Raw genomic sequence first — 5,000 nt, forward strand, 5'->3', positions numbered from 1 at the left:
GTACTAACCAGGCCCGTCCCTGCTTAGCTTCCAAGATCAGACGAGATTGGGCTTGTTCAGGGTGGTGCGGCTGCAGGTAATGTTTTTCTATTGACCTACATCTCTTATACATCTAAAAACCCGCATTGAAGGAAGCCGGAACAAGAGAGAAAAAAAAAAAGCCTACAGCACCTGGCATTCCCAGGTGCTCTCCCATCCAAGTACTAACTAGGCCTGGCCCTGCGTAGCTTACAAGATCAGACGAGATTGGGCTTGTTCAGGGTGGTGTGGCTGTAGGTATTGGTTTCCTATTGACCTACATCTCTTATACATCTCAAAACCAGCATTGAAGGAAGTCGGAAAAAGAGAGAAAAAAAAAAGGGCCTACAGCACCTGGTATCCCCAGGTGGTCTCGCATCCAAGTACTAACCAGGCCTGGCTCTGCTTAGCTTCCAAGATCAGGCTTGTTCAGGGTGGTGTGACTGTAGATATTGGTTTCCTATTGACCTCCATCTCTTATACATCTAAAAACCAGCATTGAAGGAAGCCGGAACAAGAGAGAAAAAAAAAAAGCCTACAGCACCTGGTATTCCCAGGTGGTCTCCCATCCAAGTACTAACCAGGCCTGACCCTGCTTAGCTTCCAAGATCAAACGAGATTGGGCTTGTTTAGAGATGTGTAGCTGTAGGTTTTGGTTTCCTATTGACCTACATCTCTTATAATCTCAAAACCAGCATTGAAGGAAGCCGGAACAAGAGAGAAGAAAAAAAGGCCTACAGCACCTGGTATTCCCAGGTGGTCTCCCATCCAAGTACTAACCAGGCCTGGCTCTGCTTAGCTTCCAAGATCAGACGAGATTGGGCTTGTTCAGGGTGGTGTGGCTGTAGGTATTGGTTTCCTATTGACCTACATCTCTTATACATCTCAAAACCAGCATTGAAGGAGGCCGGAACAAGAGAGAAAAAAAAAAGTCTACAGCACCTGGTATTTCCAGGTGGTCTCCCATCCAAGTACTAACCAGGCCCAGCCCTGCTTAGCTTCCAAGATCAGACGAGATTGGGCTTGTTCAGGGTGGTGTGGCTGTAGGTATTGGTTTCCTATTGACCTACATCTCTTATACATCTCAAAACCAGCATTGAAGGAAGTCGGAAAAAGAGAGAAAAAAAAAAGGGCCTACAGCACCTGGTATCCCCAGGTGGTCTCGCATCCAAGTACTAACCAGGCCTGGCTCTGCTTAGCTTCCAAGATCAGGCTTGTTCAGGGTGGTGTGACTGTAGATATTGGTTTCCTATTGACCTCCATCTCTTATACATCTAAAAACCAGCATTGAAGGAAGCCGGAACAAGAGAGAAAAAAAAAAAGCCTACAGCACCTGGTATTCCCAGGTGGTCTCCCATCCAAGTACTAACCAGGCCTGACCCTGCTTAGCTTCCAAGATCAAACGAGATTGGGCTTGTTCAGGGTGGTGTGGCTGTAGGTATTGTTTTCCTATATACCTACATCTCTTATACATCTAAAAACAAGCATTGAAGGAAGCCGGAACAAGAGAGAAAAAAAAAGGCTTTCTGCACCTGGTATTCCCAGGTGGTCTCCCATCCAAGTACTAACCAGGCCCAGCCCTGCTTAGCTTCCAAGATCAGATGAGATTGGGCATGTCCAGGGTGGTGTGGCTGTAGGTATTGGTTTCCTAATGACCTACATCACTTATACATTTTAAAACCAGCATTGAAGGAAGCCAGAACAAGAGAGAAAAAAAAAAGTATTAACCAGGCCTGGACCTGCTTAGCTTTCAAGATCAGATGAGATTGGGCTTGTTCAGGGTGGTGTGGCTGTAGGTATTGGTTTCCTATTGACCTACATCTCTTATACATCTCAAAACCAGCATTGAAGGAGGCCGGAACAAGAGAGAAAAAAAAAGCCTACAACATCTGGTATTTCCAGGTGGTCTCCCATCCAAGTACTAACCAGGCCCAGCCCTGCTTAGCTTCCAAGATCAGACAAGATTGGGCTTGTTCAGGGTGGTGTGGCTGTAGGTATTGTTTTCCTATTGACCTACATCTCTTATGCATCTAAAAACAAGCATTGAAGGAAGCCGGAACAAGAGAGAAAAAAAAAAAGGCCTACAGCACCTGGTATTCCCAGGTGGTCTCCCATCCAAGTACTAACCAGGCCCGGCCCTGCTTAGTTTCCAAGATCAGATGAGATTGGGCTTGTCCAGGGTGGTGTGGCTGTAGGTATTGGTTTTCTAATGACCTACATCACTTATACATTTTAAAACCAGCATTGAAGGAAGCCAGAACAAGAGAGAAAAAAAAAAGTACTAACCCGGCCTGGACCTGCTTAGCTTTCAAGATCAGATGAGATTGGGCTTGTTCAGGGTGGTGTGGCTGTAGGTATTGTTTTCCTGTTGACCTACATCTCTTATACATCTCAAAACCAGCATTGAAGGAAGTCGGAACAAGAGAGAAAAAAAAAGGGCCTACAGCACCTGGTATTCCCAGGTGGTCTCGCATCCAAGTACTAACCAGGCCTGGCTCTGCTTAGCTTCCAAGATCAGGCTTGTTCAGGGTGGTGTGACTGTAGATATTGGTTTCCTATTGACCTCCATCTCTTATACATCTAAAAACCAGCATTGAAGGAAGCCGGAACAAGAGAGAAAAAAAAAAAGCCTACAGCACCTGGTATTCCCAGGTGGTCTCCCATCCAAGTACTAACCAGGCCTGACCCTGCTTAGCTTCCAAGATCAAACGAGATTGGGCTTGTTCAGGGTGGTGTGGCTGTAGGTATTGTTTTCCTATATACCTACATCTCTTATACATCTAAAAACAAGCATTGAAGGAAGCCGGAACAAGAGAGAAAAAAAAAGGCTTTCTGCACCTGGTATTCCCAGGTGGTCTCCCATCCAAGTACTAACCAGGCCCAGCCCTGCTTAGCTTCCAAGATCAGATGAGATTGGGCATGTCCAGGGTGGTGTGGCTGTAGGTATTGGTTTCCTAATGACCTACATCACTTATACATTTTAAAACCAGCATTGAAGGAAGCCAGAACAAGAGAGAAAAAAAAAAGTATTAACCAGGCCTGGACCTGCTTAGCTTTCAAGATCAGATGAGATTGGGCTTGTTCAGGGTGGTGTGGCTGTAGGTATTGGTTTCCTATTGACCTACATCTCTTATACATCTCAAAACCAGCATTGAAGGAGGCCGGAACAAGAGAGAAAAAAAAAGCCTACAGCATCTGGTATTTCCAGGTGGTCTCCCATCCAAGTACTAACCAGGCCCAGCCCTGCTTAGCTTCCAAGATCAGGCTTGTTCAGGGTGGTGTGGCTGTAGGTATTGTTTTCCTATTGACCTACATCTCTTATGCATCTAAAAACAAGCATTGAAGGAAGCCGGAACAAGAGAGAAAAAAAAAAAGGCCTACAGCACCTGGTATTCCCAGGTGGTCTCCCATCCAAGTACTAACCAGGCCCGGCCCTGCTTAGTTTCCAAGATCAGATGAGATTGGGCTTGTCCAGGGTGGTGTGGCTGTAGGTATTGGTTTTCTAATGACCTACATCACTTATACATTTTAAAACCAGCATTGAAGGAAGCCAGAACAAGAGAGAAAAAAAAAAGTACTAACCCGGCCTGGACCTGCTTAGCTTTCAAGATCAGATGAGATTGGGCTTGTTCAGGGTGGTGTGGCTGTAGGTATTGTTTTCCTGTTGACCTACATCTCTTATACATCTCAAAACCAGCATTGAAGGAAGTCGGAACAAGAGAGAAAAAAAAAGGGCCTACAGCACCTGGTATTCCCAGGTGGTCTCGCATCCAAGTACTAACCAGGCCCGGCTCTGCTTAGCTTCCAAGATCAGACTAGATTGGTCTTGTTCAGGGTGGTGTGGCTGTAGGTATTGGTTTCCTATTGACCTACATCTCTTATACATCTAAAAACCAGCATTGAAGGAAGCCGGAACAAGAGAGAAAAAAAAAAGGCCTACAGCACCTGGTATTCCCAGGTGGTCTCCCATCCAAGTACTAACCAGGCCCATCCCTGCTTAGCTTCCAAGATCAGACGAGATTGGGCTTGTTCAGGGTGGTGCGGCTGCAGGTAATGTTTTCCTATTGACCTACATCTCTTATACATCTAAAAACCCGCATTGAAGGAAGCCGGAACAAGAGAGAAAAAAAAAAAGCCTACAGCACCTGGCATTCCCAGGTGGTCTCCCATCCAAGTACTAACTAGGCCTGGCCCTGCGTAGCTTCCAAGATCAGACGAGATTGGGCTTGTTCAGGGTGGTGTGGCTGTAGGTATTGGTTTCTTAATGACCTACATCACTTATACATCTCAAAACCAGCATTTAAGGAAGCCAGAACAAGAGAGAAAAAAAAAAGTACTAACCAGGCCCGGCCCTGCTTAGCTTTCAAGATCAGACGAGATTGGGCTTGTTCAGGGTGGTGTGGCTGTAGGTATTGGTTCCCTATTGACCTACATCTCTTATACATCTCAAAACCAGCATTAAAGGAAGTCGGAACAAGAGAGAAAAAAAAAAATGCCTACAGCACCTGGTATTCCCAGGTGGTCTCGCATCCAAGTACTAACCAGGCCCGGCTCTGCTTAGCTTCCAAGATCAGATGAGATTGGGCTTGTTCAGGGTGTTGTGGCTGTAGGATTTGGTTTCCTAATGACCTACATCACTTATACATCTGAAAACCAGCATTGAAGGAAGCCGGATCAAAAAAGAAAAAAAAAGGCCTACAGCACCTGGCATTCCCAGGTGGTCTCCCATCCATGTACTAACTAGGCCTGGCGCGGCTTATCTTTCAAGATCAGATGAGATTGGGCTTGTCCAGGGTGGTGTGGCTGTAGGTATTGGTTTTCTAATGACCTACATCACTTATACATTTTAAAACCAGCATTGAAGGAAGCCAGAACAAGAGAGAAAAAAAAAAGTACTAACCAGGCCTGGACCTGCTTAGTTTTCAAGATCAGATGAGATTGGGCTTGTTCAGGGTGGTGTGGCTGTAGGTATTGTTTTCCTA

The 5,000-nt window shown here is 45.7% G+C and overlaps 7 non-coding genes and 11 pseudogenes across 7 annotated transcripts in view; all 18 read right to left on the minus strand.

The window, feature by feature from the left end:
* Positions 1-78, minus strand: part of LOC142122721 (5S ribosomal RNA) — a 119-nt gene extending 41 nt beyond the window's left edge. Inside the window, exon 1 of the ribosomal RNA XR_012684271.1 lies at positions 1-78. This exon is cut by the window's left edge and continues 41 nt beyond it. This is a non-coding gene — a ribosomal RNA (5S ribosomal RNA).
* Positions 79-159: 81 nt separating this feature from the next.
* On the minus strand, positions 160-278 carry LOC142122902 (5S ribosomal RNA; annotated as a pseudogene).
* Positions 279-550: 272 nt separating this feature from the next.
* Positions 551-669, minus strand: LOC142122834 (5S ribosomal RNA; annotated as a pseudogene).
* An 80-nt stretch (positions 670-749) lies between these two features.
* On the minus strand, positions 750-868 carry LOC142122752 (5S ribosomal RNA; annotated as a pseudogene).
* An 80-nt stretch (positions 869-948) lies between these two features.
* On the minus strand, positions 949-1,067 carry LOC142122731 (5S ribosomal RNA). Its single transcript, XR_012684280.1, has one exon. It is a non-coding gene; the product is annotated as a 5S ribosomal RNA (ribosomal RNA).
* Positions 1,068-1,339: 272 nt separating this feature from the next.
* Positions 1,340-1,458, minus strand: LOC142122953 (5S ribosomal RNA). Its single transcript, XR_012684334.1, has one exon. It is a non-coding gene; the product is annotated as a 5S ribosomal RNA (ribosomal RNA).
* Positions 1,459-1,538: 80 nt separating this feature from the next.
* LOC142122744 (5S ribosomal RNA) lies at positions 1,539-1,657 on the minus strand (annotated as a pseudogene).
* A 238-nt stretch (positions 1,658-1,895) lies between these two features.
* On the minus strand, positions 1,896-2,014 carry LOC142122836 (5S ribosomal RNA; annotated as a pseudogene).
* An 82-nt stretch (positions 2,015-2,096) lies between these two features.
* On the minus strand, positions 2,097-2,215 carry LOC142122947 (5S ribosomal RNA). The gene has a single exon (XR_012684329.1). It is a non-coding gene; the product is annotated as a 5S ribosomal RNA (ribosomal RNA).
* A 430-nt stretch (positions 2,216-2,645) lies between these two features.
* On the minus strand, positions 2,646-2,764 carry LOC142122711 (5S ribosomal RNA). The gene has a single exon (XR_012684262.1). It is a non-coding gene; the product is annotated as a 5S ribosomal RNA (ribosomal RNA).
* An 80-nt stretch (positions 2,765-2,844) lies between these two features.
* On the minus strand, positions 2,845-2,963 carry LOC142122745 (5S ribosomal RNA; annotated as a pseudogene).
* A 238-nt stretch (positions 2,964-3,201) lies between these two features.
* LOC142122912 (5S ribosomal RNA) lies at positions 3,202-3,310 on the minus strand (annotated as a pseudogene).
* Positions 3,311-3,392: 82 nt separating this feature from the next.
* Positions 3,393-3,511, minus strand: LOC142122716 (5S ribosomal RNA). Its single transcript, XR_012684267.1, has one exon. It is a non-coding gene; the product is annotated as a 5S ribosomal RNA (ribosomal RNA).
* A 240-nt stretch (positions 3,512-3,751) lies between these two features.
* On the minus strand, positions 3,752-3,870 carry LOC142122874 (5S ribosomal RNA; annotated as a pseudogene).
* An 81-nt stretch (positions 3,871-3,951) lies between these two features.
* LOC142122940 (5S ribosomal RNA) lies at positions 3,952-4,070 on the minus strand. The gene has a single exon (XR_012684322.1). It is a non-coding gene; the product is annotated as a 5S ribosomal RNA (ribosomal RNA).
* An 81-nt stretch (positions 4,071-4,151) lies between these two features.
* On the minus strand, positions 4,152-4,270 carry LOC142122847 (5S ribosomal RNA; annotated as a pseudogene).
* A 241-nt stretch (positions 4,271-4,511) lies between these two features.
* LOC142122848 (5S ribosomal RNA) lies at positions 4,512-4,630 on the minus strand (annotated as a pseudogene).
* Positions 4,631-4,710: 80 nt separating this feature from the next.
* Positions 4,711-4,829, minus strand: LOC142122897 (5S ribosomal RNA; annotated as a pseudogene).
* Positions 4,830-5,000: the final 171 nt, after the last annotated feature.

This window comes from Mixophyes fleayi, unplaced genomic scaffold, assembly GCF_038048845.1.
Source record: "Mixophyes fleayi isolate aMixFle1 unplaced genomic scaffold, aMixFle1.hap1 Scaffold_2298, whole genome shotgun sequence".
Taxonomy (NCBI): Eukaryota; Metazoa; Chordata; class Amphibia; order Anura; family Limnodynastidae; genus Mixophyes; species Mixophyes fleayi.